This window comes from Lissotriton vulgaris, chromosome 10, assembly GCF_964263255.1.
Source record: "Lissotriton vulgaris chromosome 10, aLisVul1.2, whole genome shotgun sequence".
Classification (NCBI taxonomy): domain Eukaryota; kingdom Metazoa; phylum Chordata; class Amphibia; order Caudata; family Salamandridae; genus Lissotriton; species Lissotriton vulgaris.
Window position 1 is genome coordinate 47,686,077 of NC_141698.1, and position 15,746 is coordinate 47,701,822.

The window sequence follows — 15,746 nt, forward strand, 5'->3', positions numbered from 1 at the left end:
TGCACGTGAGCTCGAGACGGAACGAAGAGCCAATTTTGAGCGTTGTAATCTTTCTTTTTGTCTTACAGATATCCCGTCTGAGAATGCCTAAGAAAGTCGGAAAGCGGGTCAGTACCGATCAGATGCTCCGCATGCTCATGAAGGAGGTAGCCGATTTGAAGAAGCAGATGGCGGCTAAGAACGGGGAGGGAGGACCGAAACGGCCTTTGCCGGGAGTAGTCCCCGGTGGGAGAGGCAAGAGGTCCAGAAGGGGGGCGCTTGGGGGGGAAACCCCGGTTCCTGATACCCCACTTGAGGAGCCAACCCCGGTGCCGAAGGAGGGGAATCCGATCCCCGTGGTGGTCACCCCCGTGACCGGGGGAGATATGCCTCCCGAGTTAGCGGCACAATTGGCAGCGTGGTTGGGAAAAGATAGCGAGGGCACCACGGCTGACGACGCCCGGGCAGTAATGAGACAACTGCGGGAATCTAGGGAGGCTGGGAAGGCACCATCTTCTGTTACCCCGCCAGTTCCGGCGGGGGTAAATGCAACAGGCCCAGGTTCGGCGGCAAATGCAGCTTCTGGTTCAGGTAAGCGGCCATTGCCGATCGCGGGGGAAGGGTCTGTACCTTCACGAAGGGAGAAGGTGGCTCAACATGTTCCACTGGAAATTAAGGAAAAGATTTGGGCGAATAAGTATGTTAATATTTTTTCTTTGCTTACCGACCATTACGAGATGGAGCATGTTAAGAGCCAAAAAGAGCTCATGCATCCGAGTGTTTGGCGCGCAAAAATGGCCGCCTTTAAAGTTGACGAAAACATTGGTACTTGGGGCAGAGCGTGGGGCATTTTTACCTCCATCATGGGTGAGCGCAGGCCCGAGTTGCTGACCGAGTTGCCTATTTATCAATCGCGTATCATGGAGTATTCCGTAGCGTATGGGGGCAATCAGTGGTTCTGCTATGACAATATTTTTAGAAAAGCTAAGGAACACGACCCAGTTCTGACTTGGGATTGTTACGACTCCGTGTCATGGCAAAAAATGGAGAGTACTGGAATGTTAAAAGTGCCATTGTCAGGGAGTAGCGGGGGTGAATCTTCCCGCCAATACTCTGGGACACCCTTTCGGACGTGTGCAGGTAGCGAGTACCACTCGAAGCCGAGTGGCAACGCAGGTAAAAGGGGGATCTGTTGGAATTTTAACAGAGGTAAATGTACGAGGCCCCAGGGGTCATGCAAGTTCAGACATGAATGTGGGGGGTGTGGGCAGCCAGCCCATCCTGAGTCCATGTGCAGAGCCAAAACGGGTGATAACGGTGGTAAGGGAAGCGCCAAACAGGTCTGAAATAGTCCGAGGGGCGACTTTACCTACTCCGATTGATACCATGGCAATGATTCCTTGGCTCAGTGAATACCCGGATCATGCTTCCGCTGGGGTGTTGCGGAACGGGTTTTCATATGGTTTCCGCATCCCAGTGGGGGATTTTCAGGGTGTAGCTAACTGCACGAATCAACTATCGGTCTTACAGCATTCGGCTGTGGTACAGGCAAAGATTGGGAAGGAGGTGACTCGAGGTCGTGTCGCCGGTCCATTTGACTTGCCACCGGTTGATAATTTTGTTTGTTCCCCTCTAGGGGTGGTCCCCAAGAAGGACCCGGGTGAATTTCGGCTGATACATAACTTGTCAGCCCCACGTGGTCTTTCTGTGAATGATGCGATAGACCCGGAAGTGTGTTCGGTGCGGTACGCATCTTTCGATGAGGCCGTCGCCATGTTGAATCGCCTGGGGCCCGGGGCGCTGATGGCAAAATCAGATATCGAGTCAGCGTTCCGGTTGCTCCCGGTACACCCAGACGATCAGCGTCTCCTTGGTTTTAGGTTTCAGGGTCGCTATTACATGGACAGATGTATGCCAATGGGATGTTCTATATCTTGTGCCTATTTTGAAATGTTCAGTTGTTTTTTGCAATGGGTCTTCACAAAGAAGATGGGTTTTCAACATGTTATGCATTATCTCGATGACTTTTTGTTCTTGGGGGCAGCCGGGGATCCAGAATGTGGACAGGCTTTAAATGAATTTTGTGTCTTGATGAACCAATTTGGTGTGCCATTGGCGCCAGGTAAGACCGTGGGTCCCTCAACTTCCCTCGAGTTTCTGGGGATCGAGCTCGACTCGGTAGAGGGTTGTTTTCGACTACCAAAAGAAAAGGTGAAAAAATTCAGGGCATCCCTTGAAACATGTATCAGTGAGACTAAAGTAAAACTGCATCAATTACAACAAGTGGTGGGCCAGTTGAATTTTGCCCTGAGAGTAATGCCGATGGCCCGCCCCTTTTCCCGCTCGATTGCACAAGCCATGGTCGGCCTGAAGGAGGGTCATCACCGCACGAGGCTCTCGGCAGAGGTTCGCCAGGACATGCGCATTTGGTTGGCATTTCTGGCGGATTTCAATGGTCGAATTGTCTGGATAAAACCGGCGGTGTCCTCTGAGGAGCTGGGGCTGTGGACAGATTCGGCGGGGAGTATAGGTTTTGGCGCCATATTCGGCACACAATGGACGGCTCAAAAATGGCCGTCATGGTGGCATGAGTGCGGATTGACGAGGAACATTGCTTTTCTCGAACTTTTCCCTATTTTGGTGGCCCTGAAAACTTGGCCTGAGGGGTTCCGGGATCAGTCTGTGGTGTTTTGGTCTGACAACATGACCGTGGTGGAGAGTATCAATAGTCAGGCAGCACGTTGCAAATGGATGCTGAGACTGCTTAAAGAAATTGTGTTATTGTGCATGCAGTTGAATGTGCTCTTTAGGGCAAGACATGTCCCGGGGGTATTGAACCAAGCGGCTGATGCGCTTTCTCGTTTCCGTATGCAGGCCTTTTGGGGTTTTCTGCCCGCAGCGGACCCGGTGGCAGCACCCTTTCCCGAAGCTCTCTGGTCTCTCGGTGCCCCGAACTACAAAACCTCGTGGGAGAGAGTTTAGCGCCCAGGACAAGGAAGGCATACGAAGGGGCGTTCCGTTCCTATTGGTCCTTTTTGGGTTCTGCTAGGGGGGAGCTTTGGGGCCAGGAGGAGCTTGTCGTTAAATTTTTGCTGTCTTTACATCAGGCAGGCAAATCAGTAGCTACGGCCCAGAGGCATCGGGCCGCCATTTCCTTTATGGCAAGGGCTCATGGGATCCAGGACCCGACAGCGTCTTTCGTAGTCCAGAAAGCGCTACGGGGGTGGCAACGCCTTGAGGGTCGCAAGGCAGATGAGAGGCGCCCGATAGGTCTGGATAGGTTGGCCCTGTTATTATCCGTACTCCCTGCAACGTGTTCATCACAGTATGAGACAGTGTTATTCCGAGCCGCTTTTGCGCTAGCATTCCATGGGGCTATGCGGGTAAGCGAACTAGTGGCGAGGAACAAGCGGGATACGATGGGGGGACTGTGCCGAGAGCACGTTCAGGTCAAGGGAGAGACAATGACTGTCTCGTTTGTCAGGTCCAAAACCGATCAGGGTGCGTTTGGGGACTGCATAATCATACAGAGGATTCCCGGGTCCCCCATGTGCCCTGTGGTTTGCGTAGAGGAATATTTAGCGCAGAGAGTGGCATCATGGGGGGGGACCTTTTTGAGACACGCTGACACCACCCCACTGACAAGGTTTCAGTTCCAGCGGGTGCTTGCGATGTCGATTTCGGCCGCGGGCTTGAACCCCGGCGAGTTTGGGACCCATTCCTTTCGGATAGGGGCTGCTACAGAGGCTACAGCCAGGGGTCTGAGTGTGGAAGAAGTAAAACGTGTGGGGCGTTGGTCCTCGAACTGTTATAAAAGGTATGTGCGGTTGCACATGTTATGAAGCTGTAATGATGTACTCACGCTTCTTGTTTTTTGTTTGGTTTTCAGTTGCGCAAGCCTACGAGGCGGGGCGGACTGTGCAGTCGACCCGACACCTGGGGACCAGCGGTCAGACATCACCGGCTGTGAAAAAGGAGGTGTGGGTCGTGGGCCACTCATACGTGAGGCGTGCCGCGGACGTATTCAAAGCAGGTGACATGATTCACGTGGCTGGGGAATACGGGTACAGTGTGTCCTTCTACGGAAAGGGCGGGCTCTGTATTGACCAGTTTCAATCCTTTTTCGAGGGTTTGTTAGGGCGGACAAGGTCACCGCCGTCTATAATCATAGTCCATCTTGGGGGCAACGATTTGGTGGCCACTGGTAGACGACTTCTTCTTGAGGCAATGCTTTCTACAGTAAGTTGGTTGGCAAGAAGAGTTCCAGGGTGCACAATTGCATGGTCCCACATGATCCCACGAAAAGTGTGGCGGGGGGCTATTTCTGTTTCTGCTCTGAATCATTCAGTAAGGAAAATAAATAACAAAGTGAGTAGATTGTTTCGTTCAAGTACACTGCATTCTGTTTCGCATGGTTGTATCAAAGGGGACAGTATGTATTTGGGGGACGGTGTTCATTTGTCCCGGGTGGGGAATGAGTTACTCATAGGAGACCTCATAGCTTGGTTAAAGAGTTTATAACATGACCTTTAGGCAGGAGTTGTTGTGGGGGGTCCGGATAGCCGGTCAACTATCCGGCCTGTGGCGGTAAGGTCATGATCGGTGAGCAGTAATTGGAAGATCCCTATGGGGGGGCGTCACCCATTACGGATGGGAGCGCTCGGGGGAGGTGGCCATTGGCCCCTCAACGGGGAGGCGGTCCCGTCTAAGGATAGGCCGCCGGAAGGAAAGGAAAGGTGGTCAAGGCCCCTTCCTGGATAGGAGGGGCTACGGGCCCTCCTGGGGAATTTCCCGGGGCCAGGACATCTGCGACGGCAGATGGGTAAGTTGTGTGGGGTTCGGGAGGGGGTTTACGCTACCTCTTAGACACCTCACACAAGTCCTCGGACGAGCGTTAAATGGCGTCGAGTTCATTGGGGCCCCCGTCAAGTCCAAGGGAAATTGGTAGATGCACTTGAGGTACGCCTCTGTGCGGTTGGTCCTCTCACAAGTGAGGGTTGTATTTCTGGTTTAGGGATCTGACACCGGTTACGACCTTGCCGTTGGCCCTTAACGTTAGGATGTACAATTTCAAGTCAAATGTTTTGTAGGATGTTAGATCGGCTAGGAGAATCTTTGTATTAGAGATCTGTTAAGGTTAGCCAAACATCGGAATGTGGAAATGAAATTGTACATAATATGAAACTGTTATTTTAATGTTTTGATTTTGTTTCATATTTTAATAAATACGGCCGGGAGGGTCACTCCCTCCCGCCTTCCAAAAGTTCAGAACCGTTTCCGGTTTCCCATCCTTGGGGATTGTGTTGAGAGGGGGTGGCGGGTATCTCAGCCATACAGTCGAGCGTCCTATGTCCCGCAGAGTTTCGCTTGAGTACACAAACATGACAGGGAGTGCCGGGACCACCACTCAGAAACAACAGGTGCCCGCTGAGTCCTGCGCGTCCTTAGCGCGGACGGGCGCAGACGGGCAGGACTCAGGCACGACTCCGGCTAAGCAACGGCGTCCCACTGCACGGGAAAGGACGACTTTAAATAGGCGAGTCGAATGGCACCACTAGCGAAGAGACGCTCCAAGATGGCGCCCGTGTAAAAATCTACACAGCCCAAGGCAAGATGGCGCCCACCGACCCAACCCCGTGCTTTAACACTTTTATATGCAGGTAAGAGGGCTAGGGGCTATTCCCAGATGCAAACGCCTAAAAACAAGGGACAATTAAATAATATCAAAGCAAATAGAAAACAGGTAGTTAAAAAGCAGCGCGACCGCAGCGCGACCTGCAGGAAGCCAATACCTTGACCAAATGGCAAAATCTAAGTCTGCCTTAAATAGGCGAGTCGAATGGCACCGCGAGCGAAGAGACGCTCCAAGATGGCGCCCGTGTAAAAATCTACACAGCCCAAGGCAAGATGGCGCCCACCGACCCAACCCCGGGACCCGGACCCGCCGAACGGCGGTGCTTTAACACTTTTATATGCAGGTAAGAGGGCTAGGGGCTATTCCCAGATGCAAACGCCTAAAAACAAGGGACAATTAAATAATATCAAAACAAATAGAAAACAGGTAGTTAAAAAGCAGCGCGACCGCAGCGCGACCTGCAGGAAGCCAATACCTTGACCAAATGGCAAAATCTAAGTCCGCCTTAAATAGGCGAGTCGAATGGCACCACGAGCGAAGAGACGCTCCAAGATGGCGCCCGTGTAAAAATCTACACAGCCCAAGGCAAGATGGCGCCCACCGACCCAACCCCGGGACCCGGACCCGCCGAACGGCGGTGCTTTAACACTTTTATATGCAGGTAAGAGGGCTAGGGGCTATTCCCAGATGCAAACGCCTAAAAACAAGGGACAATTAAATAATATCAAAGCAAATAGAAAACAGGTAGTTAAAAAGCAGCGCGACCTGCAGGAAGCCAATACCTTGACCCACTCTAACTCCTGAAGAACAGAGAGGCTGCCACCAAGTGTTGGAACAGTACTCTTCTCTGCTCTCCCGTATCCCTGGGACTTTCCTTCTGTGTTCCCATGATGTGGACATTGAAGACAACCTCCCTGTTAAGAATACATCCTAAAGATTGTCAGATAGGTTGAGCTACAGCATTAAGGCTGAAGTATCCAAAATGCAGGAGTTGAGGATGAAAAAACCTTCTAGTAACCCCTGGTCCAGTTATGTGGTACCAAAAGGTGACCCACCAGGCACTACACCTGAACTGAGATTCTGTGTAGAATACAGAGGGCTACATTTAGTGACTAAGACAGATGTTCACCCCACCCCCCTAGCCTGATGAGCTGATCAAGTGTTAGGGGCTGCTAGGTATCTCAGTACCTTTGATCTACCATCAGGGTACTGGCAGATCGCCTTAACTGAAGGAGTCAAGGAGAGGTCAGCCTTCTCCACTCCAGAGGGCAACAATCAGTTTTGGGTGATTCCCTTTGGATTAAAGAATGCTCCTGCATCTTCCAGAGGCTGGTAATCCAGGTCCTTGTCGGCATGAAGGTCTTCTCTGCTGTCTATCTAGATGACATAGCTGACTTCAGTAGTAGCTAGAAGGACCTCCTTTTTCATTACCAGGAAGTGCTACAGGCTCTGTAACAGGCAGTAAGTGCCGGATATGGCAGGGGTCTGTGTGTAATTTTGGAACACTTAGTGGGACGGGTTAAAGGTGCAACCAATCCATGGCCAAGATAGAAACCATCATGGAGTGGCTGCCCCCCAAAATCCAGACTGAGGTCAGAGTATTCTTGGGCCTCACTGGGTACTATAGGAGGTTTGTCATAATACCACAACATAACACCACACTACACCTAACATTTGTGTACAAACAAAGACACACAGGTCTCCATCAATGCCAGGTGACCCCATGCTCACAGTTCCATAATGGGAATAAATATGAAAAACTTTAAACCAAGCTCATTGTTGCACAGAGTTCTACAAATATGCCCTCTGGAATTGATATATACACATTGGAATAGGTTGGTTAGTTAGGTTAGTGATGATGACACAATGCATCAACTTAAAATTCTAAAGAGCTACAAATCCCATGAGATCTTGCAATCTGATGCATAACCAGATTTTAGTTTGGTCCTAATCCAAGCTCTCTTTTTTGTCCGTGGATAGCAGTGTCTCAATTGAAACCAACATCATCCCTACTATATTTTGTTGTACTCGCATTGCCTTTATCAATCAATATAGGAATACCTACTCACCAAAAATTCTCTACCTTTTTCGCTCAATTCCGCTTCCGGTTGGTGAGGGGTGGATAAAAGGTATAGAAGCAGTATTCTCAAATTTTCTATGGTCCTATGGCAAAATTAGAAGGTCCCTAACATACCTATCACTTTCGCAAGAGAGGGGTGGCTTGGCAGCCCCTAATATCAGATTCTACCAATGGGCATGCCTTATGAGCCAGATAGCTATATTATTTGATACCTCTCCTAACCACACTCAGCCCTTAGATCCCCCTTCTATTTTCGAACTACTAGTGGGTGGCGATACGCAAGGGCTGCTGTTACGCCGAACAGAAAGAGGGTATTGTAATAGAACAAAATATAAAATTATGGATGGTATTTGCAAAACTTGGAAAGCTTTTCAGAAGGCATTATTAATTCCTAAAATAAACTATTATACGCCACTATGGGACTCTAAAGTTTTTTCTCAATTCAGCTGTGATAGGATGGGGGCTATCTGGGAACAACAAGGAATCAGAACAATGGGGGACATCTTTGATAAGGGCACAGGGAAACTACTCACTTTTACTGATATTCAAGCTAAATTTGGTATTCCCTCTAGCCACACATTTAAGTACCTCCAGATTCACCAAACAATGTATGGGATGAGACCAGGTATCCATCGAGGCGGGAAAATTAAAATAATCCAGTATCTGCTGGGAGGCGTAGCTCGGATTAAAATAATTTATAAAGCCCTAACAGACTCAACACGGATAAAGTTGAATCATCATGGATGACGAATTTAGGGGACCCTGATTTTGACTTAGATAAGGCTCTCCAGCTAGCGAATAAATAGGCCCGATTCACAGAACTAACTTAAGACAAAATCCTAAACTTACCACTTTTGGTATTCACAGAAGTTAGGATTTTGTCTTAAGTTTGTCTTAAGACAGACTTAAGACAGATTTAAGACAAAATCCTAACTTAAGTCTGTCTTAAGTCTGTCTTAAGACAAACTTAAGACAAAATCCTAACTTCTGTGAATACCAAAAGTAGTAAGTTTAGGATTTTGTCTTAAGTTAGTTCTGTGAATCGGGCCCAAAGCATTTCGCTCTCCCAACTTAAGGGCACAACAATATAAAGTCCTCTTTAATTTGTATTTTACCCCAGCCAAGCTCTTTAAATGGGGCAAAAAGGAGGCCGATAAATGTCCGAGATGCCAGGAGGGACCCGCCGACCTAATCCATATGTTCTCTCAATGTAAAAAAATGAGGGGAATCTGTGCAGAGATCGAGATGTTTCTGGGGCTGCTAGATATTCAAGTAAATCTATCCTTTACACTTATGATCTCTGGTCTTGGTAATAATCCTGATCTAGAATGGTACAAGGAGGCCTTCTTATTTATATGTTTAGCAGTCCTTCGGATCCTGGTGGCAGCAGGATGGAAGGATAATACTGCACCTACTTAACAAATGTGGCCAGCTAGGTTGCTTGGCATTCACAACATTGAAGCTGCTCTATAAAAGAAAAGGAGGAAAGATGAGGGAGTGGGGCCTTTGCGTCTGGGCTCCCCTCGCTTTGTGAAGACAAATCCCTTGAAAGGTTATTAATGTGTTTGTGTATATATATATATGAATTTTTCCTCCAAAGCCTATCTTATCTTATCTTTTATCTTTATACTAAGTAATTATGAATTGTATATATATTTTTTTTGGATTCCTCGATTTCTTATCAATTTCACTCTGATACTCCGTGGTTGAAATGCTTGTTTTTCTTTTATGAACTAGCGGATTTAATGTATTGTACCAGATAAAATGAAAAAAGAAAAGGAATACCAACTCACTTTTTTAGCATCCAAACTCAAATGCCTTCATATTTAAAGACTATTTTAACATTTTCAGTTTTGCTTTTTTATGCATATATTATTTATTAATATGCAAATAATATTTCATTTTATAAGCAGTCCCACGTCCCCTGAGCAGGTGTTGCGGACTCCCTGGGTTCACGTACCAGAGGCTAAGAGCCCCTGTATTAGGGTTTCCCTCCACCCACAGGCTCGTAAACCCTACAAAGCTAAACCCTCACCCAGCCTTCTTCAGACCACTACTGTGAGGCGGACTGAACCTGCTGCAAGAACAGAAATGCCTCCAAGGATATTAAGGCTGATCCTTCGTGGTTAGCTCTAGCTGACCTGTGGTGAAGGGACCTGAACTGCACTTTGCTGTTGCCCAATGCCAGACACCCTTCGAGTCTCTAAGTGCTCCGGCTGAGGTCCTGGGGGGCCTTGGTAGTGCACTTCTATGGTTGGTTGGGCTCTAAAAGATGTTTAGGAACTTTTCCTAATTTTGTCTTTAGAACGCCAGTGCTTCAAGGGGACTGGCCATTAAAAGTGTGTGACCAGCAGTTCCACATTACTGGATTAAATTTCAGGTTTGTCACAAGTCAAGTATGGTTTTTCCCGTGTCAGATTGGGACTTGGAAACGTATTTGTACTTTCGTACTACCTGGACCAAGCAGGACCAGTCTGCTTGCTGTATCAGGCTTTCACTCTATCACGGCCAGCCTCAAATTATATTGAGGTCCCAGGCTACTGTGATCATTGACTACACCAGCGCTTTGTTTTTTTGAGTGTTATTTTCACTTAAATCTTTAAAAGTTCATACATTCCCTTTTAAGAATATTCTTGCTTTGGTGTAATTTTGCCAATTAAACTTTATCTATTTTTATAAATTAGAGTGGAATTTTTATTATGCTGTGCTTTTTACTTTTTAACTGTTTTGGCACTACTTTAAATGCTTTACATATTTTTGTTAAGTTACGATTGTTTGCTGTGTGCCATAGTTAGCAGGTCTTGAGCTCAGAATTAAATTATTGAAACCTTTAACTAGACCTAAAATATAGTGAATGTATCACTTGTGGTGGATACCAATCCACCCCTACTAATAATCCACCTTCTCACAGTTGTCATTTCTGATCAGAGATAATTGTAGGAAGCTAAAGCTGAGGGAGGCAGACCAACCCTCAGAGCAGGAAGCCTCCAGAGCAGGACATATTTCATGCAGGAGCAGCCACATCATGTCCTTTCCTGGCTAGTATTCAAAGCCAATATTTGCTTCCAAGGCAGGGTGACCCGCTTGTGAGAAGTTGGCCTGATATATGATGTCTCCAATTCTGGGGGCACCTTGTATCAGTCCAAACAATCCCTTATGGTGATGGTTGTAAGTCAACCTTATAGACAAGCTATCCTAAGGGTAGCATGGACTAAGCAGCCTTAAAGGCTTAACTCAAGAGGTCGTGTTAAGCGAGCTGTTTTACCAATCACAATCCTGTAATATCAAATGAAAGGACACCACACAAGTTATATATTATAAAAATATATGTATTTATTACTAGAATAATCCTCTGTACTCTTTATGAGTGCAGAGGCACAAGCGTTTAAACAAAAGCACAGTTAAACATATAAAAGATGCACAATTATGGATGAGGCCGGGTGGCCACGCAAACCATATATTAAAAAAGTGGTATAAGAGATACCAATCGAACAGTGGTTAGGCCTAGGACCTAGGGAATCGCTGGGAGCAGTCGGGACTAGTAATGCTGAAGTTGGGAAAAGCCCGCGGGATTCGGGTGCAGCGCTTAAAGCACACACATGCACCAATGCAAAGTCAATGGTGCGTAAAAGTTATAAAGCTACTATAAAAGGAGACTTCCGCTTAACCTAGAAGGACGAAACTTTAGACACATACACTAGAGGTGTGTACCAGTGTAGGAACACCGGCGTTGCTGAGTTACCTCACCCACAGGAAGCGGGTGCACAGGTGCAAATTAGTGTCGGGTTTCGTCACGCAGGTTGATGGTGTCTGAAGATGAAGATGCTGCAGGCGTCGTGAAGAGAAGTGTCCGGTGTGATCCAAGGGTGGATTGAAGATAAAGATGTTCTGAAAGCAGAGGGGACAGAGTCTGGGTCACTCAGCAGTGACCAGGGTGGAACCAGGCAATGTCGGGCGCTTTCAGGTCGCTGTTGTGAAGCTTCTCTCCGCTGCCACGTGGACTCTGGGGCACTGAGGATGTCCAGGAGTGGATCACGAGCTGTCCCACGAAGGCTCTCGCTGTTGGCGGTGTCGGCTTCCGTATTGGAGCAAATAACCCTTGGCAGGCGCAACCCATGCAGGATTCGAAGATGGCTTAACACTCAGACCAGGAGGGTCAGAGCGGGTGCTCCTTTTCAGGGGAGCGAGGGCAAGTCTGGAGCAACCAGACTCACTAGTCAGATTTCAAAGTTCGGCGGTACAGGGGCCACAAGCCAACGGGCAAGTGACCGGACCAATGCGTTGAGCCAAAAGATGCAGAAGGGCCCCACGCAGCACTCGGTGAGTGTAGAGGGGTGAGCTTCGGTGCAAGAGAGGCTCAGGGCTGGGGCTTCTCAAACCCCAATGCACAGCTTCGAGGGGGCCTCGGATGCTGCACGGTCAGCGCCTCGTGGTCTTTCCAAGATGGCGGACCCCACGCTTCAGGTCACCTCCACGGGTCTCAGCTCTGCAGGGACTGTGGATCAGGCTGTTAGAAGGCAGGCACGCTGGGTCTTGTTGAACTCTGTTGCTCGAGTTCTGGCGGGAACTGCAACAAAGCAAACGTCGAGGTGCTGGATGGTGCCTGTTTGCACAGGGTGGTCACTCCTTGACCACAAGGGAGATTCTTCAGTCTTCTACGTCGAGTAGGATGTCAAAGGGTCCAGAGTTTCGTTTCATAAGTTTCAGTCAGGATAATCTGAGTGCGTTGGCACGGCTCCCATTCTTATACCAATCTAGGGGGCTGGATTACCTGCTAGGTCCCTCATATGGGTGGGACCCAGGAAGGGGGTGGTTACACCCCTTTCCCTTTGTCCAGGGTCGTGCTGGGACTGGGGCTGGTGGGCCCCAGAACCGGTTTGACCAGATTATGCAAGGGGAAGCCTTGTGCGCCCCAGGCACTGTCTGATTTCATTCAACCCACCCTGCCCCAATACACTATCTCCTGTCTGGGGATGTGTAGCACCTCCCTGCGACAGGAAACCCTTTGTCCAGGCCTCCTCTGCCAAGTTTCGGTCAGCAGCAGGCGGTCAGACTTGTGTCGGTGGCAGCAGCATCCATTTTGTGATGCTAAGGCTCTTTTAGAAATGAAATGAAATGAAATGAAAAGGGGATTTGTAAAGCGCGACTGTTGCCCGAGGGCGTCAAAGCGCTGAGTAGAGGGCATAGTACTCTGAGGGGCTGGGGATGAGTTACTTTCTGAAGAGGAAGGTTTTTAATTCTTTGCGGAAGGATGAAAGGCTCTGGTTGGATCTTAGGGAAAAGGGAAGGGAGTTCCAAAGCTTGGCGGCATTGAGCTCGAAGGACCTGCCTCCGGCCCTGGACCTTTTGATTTGAGGAATTGCGGCAAGACAGGCATTCGCTGATCGAAGATGTTTACCGGGGCAGTAGGGGGTAAGAAGAGAGTGATTGATTTCGGGACTGGTTCTATAAAAGGCCTGATGGGAAATACAAAAGGCCGTTTTAGCAAGTAACAGGTCTTCTCCCTCTAGAAGGGTGGAATGCTATCCCCGTCGACAGGATGTCGAGGGGATAGTATTCCAAATCGTATGACACCTTGCACGACATGTTTTGATAAAGCCAAACCAAAGTTAGCACATAACCGCGATGGATTATAATGCACTAAACAGTATATGGTACGGCATTATCCCGGAACAGCTTAGGGAGTTGTTCCCGACAGCTGCAGACAGGCTCAGCTCATGCTCGAGCACCATCTCACGTAAAACCAAGCACTCTGCCTTCAGGATTGATAAGGCCTGCCATAGGAGTGACTTAGAGGTTTATATGTGTCCAGATATAGGTTTAGATGTAGGTATACTATATCTAAGCAAGGGGTGATTACACCACCTTGCCCCAGCTGAGTGATCAGCCAGTTGTGTCAATTTAAGAACCAGCCAGGGGTGGCAAAACATATGCTGCAGCCCCTGGTAGGCCTTGGATGCACCTATGCCCTTGGCACCTATAGTGCACTATATAGGGGCTGAGAAGGTGTCCAGTACCAATTTGGTTATGCACCTAGGGTGCATGGAGTCCATTTTAAGGAGAGAGCAGATAGCCTGGGGCCCTGATTAGCAGGGAACCAGGCCGACTAAGTCGAAAACCAGTTAAACCCAAGGCAAAAAATCTGGGGTGACCATAGTCAGGTGTCCACCTTCCTACACCGCTAAGGCAGTGAGTGTGATTAGTGGGACACCACTGAAAGCCTTATGCGGCATGCAGAAGGCATAGTGGGGACCAAGTATGATGGCAGAGTACTTCTGTGTCTCCGGCAAAGCAGCCAAGGCCTCCTGCAGTCTGAGGAATTAGGTTCTGTGCACTTTGTAACCGGGAGGTATGGCGAATGGAGCCCAGGACTAGGGTTTTAATCACTGGGTCTGATGGGGCCAGGTGAGAGCTTTCCACCCCACCAAAGCAGGAGGAACTTTCCTGGGGTCTGTGGACCTGGGTAATTTGCCTCACAACAGTCCAATAAATGGCAGTCAGGCTAAGGGGCTGCACTCTTAAACCTACTGGAGGTCTGACTTGGGCACCAGTCAGAGCTTTCCACACCCACAAAGCATGACAGTCCTCCCAGTGAATGTGAATTGTCATACTGGGCACTTTGTAGCACTCTGGACTGGCAAATATAGCCCAGAGGACGGACCTCTGGACCTGCTGGAGCAAGTACGTGGAACCCTATCCTGTGCACTTTGTGAAACAGCTGGCTGGCGAATGGAGCCCATGTTTGGGGGAACAGACTCATGGCTCTGCTGGAGCACTGATCTGGGCTTAATAAGAGCTTGTCACCAGCTGATACAAGTAAGCACTCCCAGATCCTGTGGTACCCAGTCCTGGGTTCACCACAACATGGCCGCCCGACAAAAGGAGCAGAGGCCCAAGAGAACCAGTAAGGCTTTCCATCCCACCAGAAACAGAGACTGGCCATGTGGTCACTTCTACGGGATGAGCAGAGACCTTGCAGCATCCAGGGAGAACAACTAGAAGAAAAGCAGGCATGCATACCCTCTTCCTACTAATCCAGAGGACGACCACTAGCTTTCTTGTAATGTGTGCAAAGTGGGTGGCAGAGGAGGAAGTTTCTGTGAATGTAGCTAATCTATTCGATCATGGGCTGGGCTTAAAGTATTGGGACTTGGAATCACATATATTTACTTTTGTGTCTTTGCCATTCAGAATGTCACCAGCAACCTGGTCATGACAAATTTCACACACACCTGGGTGTGGTAAATGGCGTGCAGGTGTAATTTTGTACACCATAATTTAAGATGAAGACAATCTAACCGCCTTGGTTGGGGAGGATAGAAATGTTGTTGGAAACTGAACCTGAACAAAAAGTGGGGCACTTTAAGGAAGGAGACAGATCGAAAAAACAATCAGTAATTTTGCAGAATCATTGACCAACAATTGAGTAGAAATATGCAATTCATTGCTTTTCAGTAAATAGACCATCTGCAATAGCAGTACTAGTGAAATGTGGAATAATGTGATCTGAATTCTAAAATACTAGAAACTACTGCTGGTCTTGAGGAGTGATGGTTCAACGTGCTTCCTCTTAGGGAGAAAGTAAACAAGAAGAGGAGCATATTTAGTCCCCATGGAGCCTCTTTGAAAAGCACTAAAACATGCAGGCAATCATCATGGGTTATGTCTTGGGCAGATGACAAGAAATCTGGGCATGTTTCAGGCCAACGGCACATGAGGATAGCATGCAGACATGGCAGAGCTGCTTGCAGACAGCAGGTGAGTTGGATGAGACTGTATCACTGACCACTCAGCCCTTGGGTAAGATGTCAACAACTCAACAGTTAAATTGAGGAGCAGACAAGAATTCTGCCTACTAGCTCATTGGTTGTTAAGTTCAGGTGCCTTCTTCAGGTGGAGAACGTGTTCTGGATGATTCAGAGAGCAGCTCTGGATCACCTGTGCCCGAAGATGGTCATTGGAAAAAGATTTAATGAAGACAATGTAGAATGCAGACAACACACTTCTCATGCATAGCAATTACATTAAATGAGTGATTCTTACATTGAGTCC